We start from the raw sequence: 14,110 nt of genomic DNA, 5'->3' as shown, positions 1-14,110 counted from the left end.
CCAATATGCACAAATCGTTAGCAGATATGACCCCAATATGCACAAATCGTTAGCAGATATGACCCCAATATGCACAAATCATTAGCAGATATGACCCCAATATGCACAAATCGTTAGCAGATATGACCCCAATATGCACAATCCTTCAGCAGATCTGACCCCAATATGTACAATCCTCAGCAGATCTGACCCCAATATGCACAATCCTTCAGCAGATCTGACCCCAATATGCACAATCCTCAGCAGATATGACCCCAATATGCACGAACCTTCAGCAGATCTGACCCCGATATGCACAATCCTTCAGCAGATATGACCCCAATATGCACAAATCGTTAGCAGATATGACCCCAATATGCACAAATTGTTAGCAGATATGACCCCAATATGCACAAATCGTTAGCAGATATGACCCCAATATGCACAAATCGTTAGCAGATATGACCCCAATATGCACAAATCGTTAGCAGATATGACCCCAATATGCACAAATCGTTAGCAGATATGACCCCAATATGCACAAATCGTTAGCAGATATGACCCCAATATGCACAAATCATTAGCAGATATGACCCCAATATGCACAAATCGTTAGCAGATATGACCCCAATATGCACAATCCTTCAGCAGATCTGACCCCAATATGTACAATCCTCAGCAGATCTGACCCCAATATGCACAATCCTTCAGCAGATCTGACCCCAATATGCACAATCTTTCAGCAGATCTGACCCCAATATGCACAATCCTTCAGCAGATATGAAAAGAAAAACCCATTTACTCATCTAGTCAGAAGACCTCCTGTCACGATCTCCTCCTGTCCCGACCTCCGATCCCGACCTCCTTGTGGCGCGCAACTCCCACGATCCTCTTCCTTCCCGACGTCACGTCCTGCCTGCATTACACTGCAGGGCTATGGGAAAATGGCCGCCCGAAGCCCTGCACTGCATCGGTCCGGCGGCCTCTCTGATAGGATGCCGGCCAGCGGCAGCACACGTCACACATGCGCCGCAGCCACTGACGCACACTACCGGAGCCGCAGCTGAGCCGCGTCCTAGGAGCCGCCGCAAAGGTGAAAAAGAGCCGCATGCGGCTCTGGAGCCGCGGGTTGCCTACCCCTGACCTAGGCCATCCCAATAGTATATTAAATATGCTTGCCAACAATGTGACTCATTAATAGAAAAAAAAATCAATTTTAACTCTTCTTTTTACATTTAAAAGTTTAGCAGAGGCATTTAATACCTTACTTCCAAGGCCTGCCCGACCGCAGAAGTTTCAGGCATATGAGGACTGTTGTAATCATTTTATTTACATTAGCGGAGAGCAAACAAAAGCTCAGTGCGAAAAGGGGGGGGGGGTGTTAAACACTGTGCCTCAAAAAGTTTACAGGAGCCACAGATGCTATCTTCACACCTTCCCCTCTGTAAATAATGGGCAGCTAGAAGGGGAGTGGGGAACATGGCAGCTCCTATAGCTATTAGAAATCAGGAAGAGAAATAAAAATCAGGAAAAGAAAAGTGAAGCCTTGTACCTTGTGTGTGTGTGTGTGGGGGGGGGGGGGGGGGATTTAGCAAAAATTTGTTTAGACAATCACCTTAAAGGGACAAAAAAAAAATTAGTTTTACTACCCTGGGGCTTCCAATAGCCCCCTGCAGCTGTCCGGTGCCCTCGCCGTCTCCCTCCAATCCTCCTGACCCGCCGGCAGCCACTTCCTGTTTCGGTGACAGGAGCTGACAGGCTGGGGACGCGAGTGATCCTTCGCGTTCCTGGCCACAATAGCGCCATCTATGCTGCTATAGCATATATCATATACCATATAGCAGCATAGAGGGTGCTAATGTGTCTGGCAATGCGAAGAATCACTCGCGTCCCCAGCCTGTCAGCTCCTGTCACCGAAACAGGAAGTGGCTGCCGGCGGGGCCAGTAGGATCGGAGGGAGACGGCGAGGGCACCGGAGAGTTGCAGGGGGCTATTGGAAGCCCTAGGTGAGTAAAACTATTTTTTTTTGTTTGACTTAAGTGTCCCTTTAAGAATGACTGTCATGACTGATCACATCACTAGATAATTGCTCATGGTCAGCCCGTGTGCACAGAGCTACAGTGGGATGCGAAAGTTTGGGCAACCTTGTTAATCTTCATGACTTTCCTGTATAAATCGTTGGTTATTACGATAAAAAATGTGAGTTAAATACAGTATATCATATAGGAGACACACACAGTGATATTTGAGAAGTGAAATAAAGTTTGTTCGATTTACAGACTTCCTTGAAAGATCCAACCCCGGCGCAGCTTCAGCTTTGTCACGGATTCCTGGATATTGGTCTCCAGAATCTGCTGATACTGGGTGGAATCCATGCATCCATCAACTTGGACAAAATTCCCAGTCCCTGCACTGGCCACACAGCCCCACAGCATGATGGAACCACCACCATATTTTACTGTAGGTAGCAGGTGTGTTTCTTGGAACGCTGTGTTATTTTTCCTCCATGCATAACTCCCCTTGTTATGCCCAAATAACTCAATTTTAGTTTTATCAGTCCACAGCACCTTATTTCAAAATGAAGCTGGCTTGTCCAAATCTGCTTTAGAATACTTCAAACAGCTCTGTTTGTGCTGTGGGTGAAGAAAAGGCTTCCACTGCATCACTCTTGCATACAGCATCTCCTTGTGTAAAGTGCGCCGCATGGTTGAACGATGCACAGTGACTCCATCTGCACCAAGATGATGTTGTAGGTCTTTGGTGCTGGTCTGTGGGTTGACTCTGACTGTTCTCACCATTCATAGCTTCTGTTTATCTGAGATTTTTCTTGGTCTGCCACTTCGAGCCTTATCTTGAACTGAGCCTGTGGTCTTCCATTTCCTCAATATGTTCCTAACTGTGGAAACAGACAGCTGAAATCTCTGAGACAGCTTTCTGTATCCTTCCCCTAAACCACGATGGTGAACAATCTTTGTCTTCTGGTCATTTGAGAGTTGTTTTGAGACCCCCATGTTGCTACTCATCAGAGAAAATTAAAAGAGAAGGGAAACTTACAATTGACCTACTTAAATAGGAACTTCAGCCTAAACAAACATATTGTCATTAAGTTACATTAGTTATGTTAATTAAAATAGATAGGTAATATAATCTCTTACCCACCCTGTTTTAAAAGAACAGGCAAATGTTTGATTTCATGAGGGCAGCCATCTTTTTGGTTAAAAGGAGGTGACAGGGAGCATAAGACACAGTTCCAACTGTCCTGTGTGCTGATCACCCCTCCCAGTTGCTAGGCAACATGAATAACAACATAGGAAATCCCATCATGCTTTGCACAGCATCAGGGAAAAAAAGCTCAGGCAGTTTTCTTTCATGGTTGGAGCTTTGCTAAAAATGCAGCTAAAAATGATGCTTTGGTAAGAAAAACAAAGTTCTGATGCTGTGAAACTGTTAAAGAAACACCAAGCCTTTTCAGTTCTGCTGAGTAGATTTTTAGTCCAGAGGTTCACTTTAAATACTCTTTCTCATAATTGGATTGCCTTGTGTATGTAGGTCAGGGGTCACTGAGCTTACCAAGCCAATTTGAGTTCCAATAATTAGTTCTAAAGGTTTTGGAATCAATAAAATGACAACAGTGCCCAAATTTATGCACCTGCCTAATTTTATTTAAACAATTATTGCGCACTTTCTGTAAATCCAATAAACTTTATTTCACTTCTCAAATATCACTGTGTGTGTCTCTTATGCGATATAATAATGTTGAAGTGTCTCTGCACTTCCTGTGTGTGTGTGTCCCGAGTTTTGCGCTACTGCGCATGTGCAGGGAGGGACGAGAGACACTGAGGAGAGCTGAGGGAGGACGGGGCCAGAAGGCGTGACGTGCGCAAGGTTAGTGTGTGTGTGTGTGCGGCGGAGTGGTGACAGACCTAGCGCGTTTTTAAACGAGCTAAGGTCACTAGTGTGATATATTTAACTGACATTTTTTATCGTAACAACCAACGATTTATACAGGAAAATCATGACGATTAACAAGGTTGCCCAAACTTTCGCACCCCACTGTATGAATGATTTTTAAACAATGTGTCCGCAAAGTCTACGTCGCTTGTTGCACACAGCACATTGTTTAGCGATCAGATCCCTTACTGTGCTGTCTGTGAACACATCACGTCGTTTGCATCATGTGGATAGCTTGACACATCATGGAGCCATTTGTCACATGATTCACCCAAGCTATTATCTTTCAGTAGATACGTAGCTGTAATAACATTTATATTTGTAAAAAAAAAACAACTCTGTACCTCCTTCTGATATCTAAATGTATATTCTAACATTTTGTCAGTCTACAGGAATGGAGTCTGAAAAAGGCTTATTTAGGTGAAAGCATTTTTCTCTTTCAGGGTAGCAAATAAATGGTATTCCCCTCTTGTGCCCCCCATCTTGCCCCTCCCCCCCCCTCCCCAATTCTTTTAGATTGTAAGATCAAAAGGGCAGGGCTTTATCATTCTTTTGTGTCTTGGAATTTGCTTTTATATTTTGTCATCGAATTATATTGATCACTGTAATCACTATGTCGACTTATTCTGTATTATGTACCAGTATCATGCTTTGTGTATACTATGTTTTGTTTTGTTTCTTACGATGTAAAGCACCACAAAAGATGTTGCCGCTTTATAAATCAATAATACCAATAATAAATCCTGATAAATGCAGATTTAAAACTTGCTACTCAACTGATGGCTTACACCAGGCTTTCTCAACCACGGTTCCCTGGAACCCCAGGGTTCCTTGAGGACTCTGCAGGGGTTCCTTGGCATTTTCCCCCATCGTGGGGATGTATAATAGAGCACATTATAATAGGTGGTACTGTAACAAGAAGCACTAAATTGGGGGGTCAGGAGACAGTATAATGAGTGGCAGTGTAATAGGAGATAGTGAAATTAGCAGCCTAACCTACATAAAGACCATGCCTCCTGAAAAATAAATGTAGGGGTTCCTCGAGACCAAAAAAATGTTTGCAGGGGTTCCTTGGGATCCTAAAGTTATTTACAGGGTTCCTCCAAGGTAAAAAGGTTGAGAAAGGCTGGCTTACACAGTCCAATACTCCACTGCTACTACTATTTTTAAACTCGTAGACTCTATCTCCCTCTTGTGGCCATTTCTTTATCACACTAACAATCAGCACTGACTGACTGGCTGCTTTGCTCAGATAAGAGCTTTGACGCTATAAGGAAAGAACTTTTCACCTTGCTTGAGATACTCAGACAGATTCATAAGATTTTCTATTTTTGAACATACCACAGATAAGCTATTTAAAGAAAAAGTACACAATGTAAAAAAATGTAACTCACCTCACAAGGACTAAAATATTTAATGTGGTAAGCCTCTTGCAGAAGGTGCTCCCTTTCTGTATTTTTACTAAAACTGCGAATGAAAAAATTATATATATATTAACAAAATCCAGGATTATAGATTTCACAATGCCATTTTTAAGGTGAAGTGAAGCTATGGATAAATTGTTTGGAAGGTACAAGCTTCGAGAAAGTCCCTTTGGTGCGTTTTCTGCAGCTCTGAGCAACACAGGAACATGTATCGTTAAAGCGATCTAAAGCCGAAGCTCGGGTTCAAAATAAGATATTTATTTATATTTAAGAGAGGGAAGCCTCAGGATCCTACAGAGGCTCCTACTGAAGCATCCCCCGGTGCTCCGATGTCCCACGTCACTTAGCGCAGCTCCCCTCCAGATCGGGGCCACGCTCTTCCTCTGTTAGGAGCACGGGTGTGCAGTAGCCATGAGAGCACAGCCATGCTATAGGAAGAGGAGGTGCACAGCCCCAATATGATTTGCGACAATGCCTTGTTGCTAATCTTCCGGAGGGCCGCGCTTAGCAATGGGGGACAACAGAGCACAGAGTGAAGCATCTGGAAGAAACATACTTCTTATTTGTATGTGTTTAAATGTCTTTAAAAATGTTACGCTGTTTGCGAAAGTGGTCCTTTAACTACTTTAGCATTTTGAACGTAGCTGCTATGTCCAAAATGCTCCATAGCTGCTGCTGGCCAATTGCGTGTGCTCCTGCCACTGCCGTTAGGCCCGAGATCAATCAATGGGAACTCAGTCCCCGCATGAAAGACCAACGCCGTCTATGAGATGGCTCCATCATTCATAAAGCCTGTCCAGGCATTGCTTCCGTTTTGCGTAGTAATACTATGCATACGGAAGATGGGTGTGAATACATCTTGTGGCCAAATAGTAAAACTGCATCTGGAAAATAACAAAATAAAAAAATATATAAATAGTTACCTTAAGGACTGAACTTTTTTAATATGTATGTCAAAAAGGTATATTACTGTTATTTTTTTAAATTATGGGCTTGTAATAAGTGATGGACACACAACTGGAAAAATGCACCTTTATTTCCAAATTTCCAATAATGGCGCCATACATTGTGATAGGGACATAATTTAAATGGCGTAATAACTGGGGCAAATAAAATAGGTGGGTTTTCATTACAGTAGCATGTATTAATTTTAAAACTATAATGGCTGAAAACTGAGGAATAATGATTTTTTTTCCATTTTTTCTTAATATTCCTGTTAAAATAGATTTATAATAAAATAATTCTTAGCAAAATGTACCACCCAATGAAGCCTAAATGGAAAAACAAGATATAGATCATTTCATTGTGATAAGTAGTGTTAAAGTTATTGGCGAATGTTTGGGAGGTGAAAGCTGCTCGGATGCAATAATGGCCTCCCAGAATAGTACAAGCCCGGCCACCTCCCCGGAGCCCAGCACCACCGTCACCCCGGAAGTGAGGAACCCCAGAGGACTCCTCGTCCTGTGCGAGTATCTTGACAACGAGGAACGCTGAGACCATTTACCCCCAACGCGCATCTTTCTTACCTCCGGAATATAGGAGGCTAATAGGGTGAGTACGGGCACAAAGGGAGAGTGACCCAGCACTGGCACTACGTGTGTTTTGAGCCACATTGCAGAGGTTGGGACGGCACCCATTGGTGTTGGTGGAGGCTTATATGTTCTACGCTATGATATGTCTTCTGTTTGATTCATTGCATGTATGCTGGTCATAGTGGCATATGAGGAGGATTACCCGCAGTGGAGTCTGTGAATAAAGGACTGGACTTTATTTGGACAGTAATTGGGTGATATTTACTCCTTTCTTTGCTCGGCTATAGACTGAGAGCATGTATCTTAATATTTATCTTACAAATATATCAGCTGATCAAACTCAAAGCAGGATTCTCCACCAGGCAACATAGGCGGGTGCTTGGGGCCTTAGTGGGTGTCAAGGGGCCAATCTTCCACCTTCTCTGACCTCTCTCCACTTCAGCTTACCAAAAAGGCCACAAGGGGGCCCCACATCTACTACCTTGCCTAGGGCCCCATTATATCTTAATCCATCACAAACTGATCACATGCTTCTCCGTGAGTTCTCTAGGCATTGCCATCCCTACTGATCATTTAAGATATCTTTGTGTAGATAAACCACAGGAATTACAGTATAGCGTCACTCCATAATAACAGCTGACCTGCATATCTGTCATGTTACAGTAATTTTGAAAGCATTTAAATCAAAGCAATATAGCCATATTTCTCTTATTGTACATTGCTCATAAACTTTGAGGCTGGTATCACACTGCTAACCTGCGTTAGCGGTGCGGAGCGATCAGAACCAGAATCAGAATCAGAATCTCTTTTATTCGCCGAGTGTAACAGGTGTCACACCCGGAATTATTTCTGGCATACACGGCATGGCAGGGAACAACAGTTTACAAGCGGCGGTTAGTCATACAGATACATTGATACAAAGAAAGACAAAAACACAAATTCAGCTATGCCACGAGGCAGGAGTGGCGAGAGTGGAAGGCTAGCGGGCCTCGAATGAGAGAGAGAGCGAGAGTTCAGGTGCAGTACAGCTTGAGAGAAGAAGGTATTCCTGTGCCTGGTGGTTCTAGTGGGGATGGTGCGGAAGCGACGGCCTAAGGGAAGCCGATTGAAGCGGTGCCAGCCAGGGTGTGAAGGGTCGTTCACTATCTTATTTGCCCTGGACCACAGTCTGGAGGTGAACAAGAGGTCCAGTGGTGGCAGGGGTGACACTATTATCTTCTCCGCAGAGTTGATAACCCTCTGAAGTTTGAGTCTGTCCCTTGCAGTGGCACCGGCATACCATACGATAATCGAGGAACAGAGGATCGACTCAATGGTGGCTGTGTAGAAGCAAGTCAACAGTTCCCGTGACATTCCAAACTTCCTAAGTTGTCTCAGGAAGTACATCCTTTGTTGCGCTTTTCTTTGAGTGTTTGTGGTGTTATCCACCCATTTTAAGTCATTAGTGATGGTGGTGCCCAGGAACCAAACGCTAGACACCCTGTTAACCACAGTGCCCTCAATGGAGACAGGGTTGATTGTGGAAGGGCGCCTTCTAAAGTCAATAACCAGCTCAACTGTTTTCCCTGCGTTCAGTACCAGATTGTGTTCCTTACACCAATTGCAAATGCGTTCAATCCAGTGTTGCCAACCGCCCGTAAATTTACGGGCAGCCCATAATTTTTTACACAAATTACGCTGCCCGTGAATTCCGTAAGGAATTCAGCAGCGTCCGTAAAAGGGCGGCCTATTGGCCGCCCGCTCTGTTGCAGGAGGACAGCAGCGCAGTGGAGGGAGAGCTGTGGGCAGCGGTGGAGAAGGTGGGCAATCTCCCCCCCCCTTCTCTCACCTTCGTGCTCTCTCTCCCTCGCTGACTGTCCCCCTCCTGAATCCTGATCTAACTGTCTGGCAGTGACGTTTGGCAGCGGGCGGGACTTACCTTCCGTCTCGCTCCTGCGCCGGAAGTTCTGCTGCTCTGGTCTGGACCAGACCAGAGTAGCGGCAGATCATCCCGCGCCGGCGACGACAGAAGACGCAGGTAAGTTCCGCTCGCTGCCGCCTGCCATTGCCAGCCACTCAATCACACACACATATAACCCTGGCTACATATACTGGGCACATATAACCCTGGCTACATCTACTGGGCACATATACATCTGGCTACATCTACTGTTCACATATACATCTGGCTACATCTACTGGGCACATATAACCCTGGCTACATCTACTGGGCACATATAACCCTGGCTACATCTACTGGGCACATATAACCCTGGCTACATCTACTGGGCACATATACCTCTGGCTACATCTACTGGGCACATATACCTCTGGCTACATCTACTGGGCACATATAACCCTGGCTACATCTACTGGGCACATATACCCCCTGGCTACATCTACTGGGCACATATACCTCCTGGCTACATCTACTGGGCACATATACCCCCTGGCTACATCTACTGGGCACATATACCTCTGGCTACATCTACTGGGCACATATAACCCTGGCTACATCTACTGGGCACATATACATCTGGCTACATCTACTGTTCACATATACATCTGGCTACATCTACTGGGCACATATAACCCTGGCTACATCTACTGGGCACATATACCTCTGGCTACATCTACTGGGCACATATACATCTGGCTACATCTACTGTTCACATATACATCTGGCTACATCTACTGGGCACATATAACCCTGGCTACATCTACTGGGCACATATAACCCTGGCTACATCTACTGGGCACATATACCCCCTGGCTACATCTACTGGGCACATATACCTCTGGCTACATCTACTGGGCACATATAACCCTGGCTACATCTACTGGGCACATATAACCCTGGCTACATCTACTGGGCACATATAACCCTGGCTACATCTACTGGGCACATATAACCCTGGCTACATCTACTGGGCACATATAACCCTGGCTACATCTACTGGGCACATATACCTCTGGCTACATCTACTGGGCACATATATACCTCTGGCTACATCTACTGGGCACATATACCTCTGGCTACATCCACACGGCACATATACATCTGGCTACATCTACTGGGCACATATACATTCTGGCTACATCTACTGGGCACATATAACCCTGGCTACATCTACTGGGCACATATACCTCTGGCTACATCTACTGGGCACATATAACCCTGGCTACATCTACTGGGCACATATAACCCTGGCTACATCTACTGGGCACATATATATAACCCTGGCTACATCTACTGGCCACATATAACCCTGGCTACATCTACTGGGCACATATAACCCTGGCTACATCTACTGGGCACATATACCTCTGGCTACATCTACTGGGCACATATACCTCTGGCTACATCTACTGGGCACATATAACCCTGGCTACATCTACTGGGCACATATAACCCTGGCTACATCTACTGGGCACATATACCTCTGGCTACATCTACTGGGCACATATAACCCTGGCTACATCTACTGGGCACATATAACCCTGGCTACATCTACTGGGCACATATAACCCTGGCTACATCTACTGGGCACATATAACTAGAGATGAGCGTAATGACCTAATTACGATTTCGCGAAATTTCGCGTAATTAGTGTAATTACGATTATGGCCGTAAGTAAATAATCGTAATGAAGAAGGATTTCGCGAAATTTCGCGTAAGCGTAATTTTCGCGTAATTTTCGCATTACAGTGGGTTCATGCCGTAATTTCGCATTAAACGCTACCGTAATTTCGCGTTAAACCGTAACGCTCCGTATAATCTAAAAAAGCCGCCGACTTTAAGGGTTAATAGCAAAGCCCCCTTAAATGCTAAGAGCCTCAAATTTGGAGAATATATTAAGGAGATCAGGAGGAATAAGAGGAAAAAAAAATTTTTCAAAAAGACCTTATAGTTTTTGAGAAAATCGATGTTAAAGTTTCAAAGGAAAAATGTAAACAGCTCAGAGCTCTGTCGGGTGCGTGCGGGACGCTAAGTCCCCGCCGGCTCCCGCTGTCCACCCCGCCCACATCTGTTACCCACATGTCACCCACATGTGGGTGACATGTGGGAGAGGCGGGGAAGGCAGCGGGAGCCGGCGGGGACTTAGCGTCCCGCACGCACCCGACAGAGCTCTGAGCTATATAGCTCAGAGCTCTGTAAGCATCTTTGTATTTGGGCTCCAAGGAGCCCCATTGGTCCTTAGCAGACCAATGGGGTTCCTTCTGATTTAAAGGAACCCCATTGGTCTGCTAAGGACCAATGGGGCTCCTTGGAGCCCAAATACAAAGATGCTTAGGGAGCTCTGAGCTATATAGCTCAGAGCTCTGTCGGGTGCGTGCGGGTGCGGCGGCTGAGCGGCGAGTGGCGTCGGGTGCGGCGTAGTTACAATGTAACAAAGTTGTTACATTGTAATAACTTTGTTATATTGTAACTGTTTAGTATATTTCCGAGGATATTGCGTGGGAACTGGCTTTTAAAGGGACAGGTAAGTATTAATGGTTAATTAAGAATATTAAAGGACTTTTTTCGTGGTTATGTTTTTTGTTCAATTAAAATACTTTTTCTAAGTGTCTGTGTGTTTATTTACTTTTAACTCTTAAAGGAAATGGGTAAGGGGTACAAGTACCTCTATACTCATTTCTCCTGGGAGGGGGGGTGGGCATCTGGGGGACCCCTTTTTAAAGGGGACTCCCAGATTCCACCATGAACCTCCCCCCCCCAGGAAATCGCGGCCTCCACCTCCACCGCCCATCAGAGGTGGAGAAGAGCCCCTTGTCCTTGGATTGGACAAGGGCTCGGAGGGGGAGGGGAAAGCTTGGCTGCCCCTCCCCTTCCGAGACCCCCCCAATCCATGGACCATGCGGGCTGGTATAGTCAGGGTGCGGAGCCCCACGCGGCCGGTGCTCCGCATTCTGGCTATCCCAGCCTGCATGGGGGACAAGGGGTTAAAGAGGTCTGGGAGGGGGGACCCCACGTCGGTTTTTTTTTATATTTCCCACACTCAGAACGAAGTAAGTAAAACTTTTCCCACTTGGGGGAATCTATGAAAATAATACACTATTGTTACCTGTGCAAAAAAAACTGACATTTTCCGAATTTAAAAGACATTTTCGCCCTTGAAACTTAAAAATCGATTTTCTCAAAAACTATAAGGTCTTTTTGAAAAAAAAATTTTTCCTCTTATTCCCACTGATCCCCTTAATATACCCTGGGAATTTGGTGTTCCTAAACTTTAAGCAGGCTTTGCTATTAACCGTTAAAGTCGGCGGGTTTTTAAATGTTTACATTTTTCCTTTGAAACTTTAACATCGATTTTCTCAAAAACTATAAGGTCTTTTTGAAAAAAAAAATTTTCCTCTTATTCCTCCTGATCTCCTTAATATATTCTCCAAATTTGAGGCTCTTAGCATTTAAGGGGGCTTTGCTATTAACCCTTAAAGTCGGCGGCTTTTTTAGATTATACGGAGCGTTACGGTTTAACGCGAAATTACGGTAGCGTTTAATGCGAAATTACGGCATGAACGAAACGCGAAATTTCGCATTGAAAATTACGCTTACGGTATTTTCAATTACGATTTTAATGGCAATTACGCTACCGCAATTTCGCATCGTAATCGCGAATTTCGCATGCGTAATTATAGTAATGCGAAATTTCGAAAATTTCAGCTCAACTCTACATATAACCCTGGCTACATCTACTGGGCACATATACCTCTGGCTACATCTACTGGGCACATATACATCTAGCTACATCTACTGGGCACATATACCTCTGGCTATATCTACTGGGCACATATAACCCTGGCTACATCTACTAGGCACATATAACCCTGGCTACATCTACTGGGCACATATACCTCTGGCTACATCTACTGGGCACATATAACCCTGGCTGCATCTACTGGGCACATATAACCCTGGCTACATCTACTGGGCACATATAACCCTGGCTACATCTACTGGGCACATATAACCTTGGCTACATCTACTGGGCACATATACCTCTGGCTACATCTACTGGGCACATATACATCTGGCTACATCTACTGGGCACATATACCTCTGGCTACATCTACTGGGCACATATAACCCTGGCTACATCTACTGGGCACATATACCCCCTGGCTACATCTACTGGGCACATATACATTCTGGCTACATCTACTGGGCACATATAACCCTGGCTACATCTACTGGGCACATATACCCACTGGCTACATCTACTGGGCACATATAACTCTGGCTACATCTACTGGGCACATATAACCCTGGCTACATCTACTGGGCACATATAACCCTGGCTACATCTACTGGGCACATATAACCCTGGCTACATCTACTGGGCACATATACCTCTGGCTACATCTACTGGGCACATATATACCTCTGGCTACATCTACTGGGCACATATACCTCTGGCTACATCCCCACGGCACATATACATCTGGCTACATCTACTGGGCACATATACATTCTGGCTACATCTACTGGGCACATATAACCCTGGCTACATCTACTGGGCACATATAACCCTGGCTACATCTACTGGGCACATATATATAACCCTGGCTACATCTACTGGCCACATATAACCCTGGCTACATCTACTGGGCACATATAACCCTGGCTACATCTACTGGGCACATATACCTCTGGCTACATCTACTGGGCACATATACCTCTGGCTACATCTACTGGGCACATATAACCCTGGCTACATCTACTGGGCACATATAACCCTGGCTACATCTACTGGGCACATATAACCCTGGCTACATCTACTGGGCACATATACCTCTGGCTACATCTACTGGGCACATATAACCCTGGCTACATCTACTGGGCACATATAACCCTGGCTACATCTACTGGGCACATATACCTCTGGCTACATCTACTGGGCACATATACATCTAGCTACATCTACTGGGCACATATACCTCTGGCTACATCTACTGGGCACATATAACCCTGGCTACATCTACTAGGCACATATAACCCTGACTACATCTACTGGGCACATATACCTCTGGCTACATCTACTGCGCACATATAACCCTGGCTACATCTACTGGGCACATAGAACCCTGGCTACATCTACTGGGCACATATAACCCTGGCTACATCTACTGGGCACATATAACCTTGGCTACATCTACTGGGCACATATACCTCTGGCTACATCTACTGGGCACATATACATCTGGCTACATCTACTGGGCACATATACCTCTGGCTACATCTAC

At 45.0% G+C, this 14,110-nt stretch overlaps 1 protein-coding gene across 9 annotated transcripts in view; it reads right to left on the bottom strand.

Annotated features, from left to right (window-relative positions):
* The window catches only part of LOC137570520 (beta-galactoside alpha-2,6-sialyltransferase 1-like), a 126,928-nt gene that overhangs the window by 42,104 nt on the left and 70,714 nt on the right, over window positions 1–14,110 (bottom strand). For 6 of the 9 annotated variants that reach the window (XM_068279208.1, XM_068279204.1, XM_068279205.1 and 3 more), the window contains one exon: window positions 5,325–5,397. The exons of the other annotated variants lie outside the window; for them this stretch is intronic. The gene's annotated coding sequence lies outside the window, so the exon portion shown is untranslated. The remainder of the gene's footprint in view (window positions 1–5,324; window positions 5,398–14,110) is intronic. 9 annotated transcript variants of the gene reach the window in all.

Source organism: Hyperolius riggenbachi, chromosome 4 (genome assembly GCF_040937935.1).
Source record: "Hyperolius riggenbachi isolate aHypRig1 chromosome 4, aHypRig1.pri, whole genome shotgun sequence".
NCBI classification, from domain to species: domain Eukaryota; kingdom Metazoa; phylum Chordata; class Amphibia; order Anura; family Hyperoliidae; genus Hyperolius; species Hyperolius riggenbachi.
The sequence above is the reverse complement of the archived record's forward strand: the minus strand, read 5'-3'. Positions and strand labels throughout refer to the sequence as shown.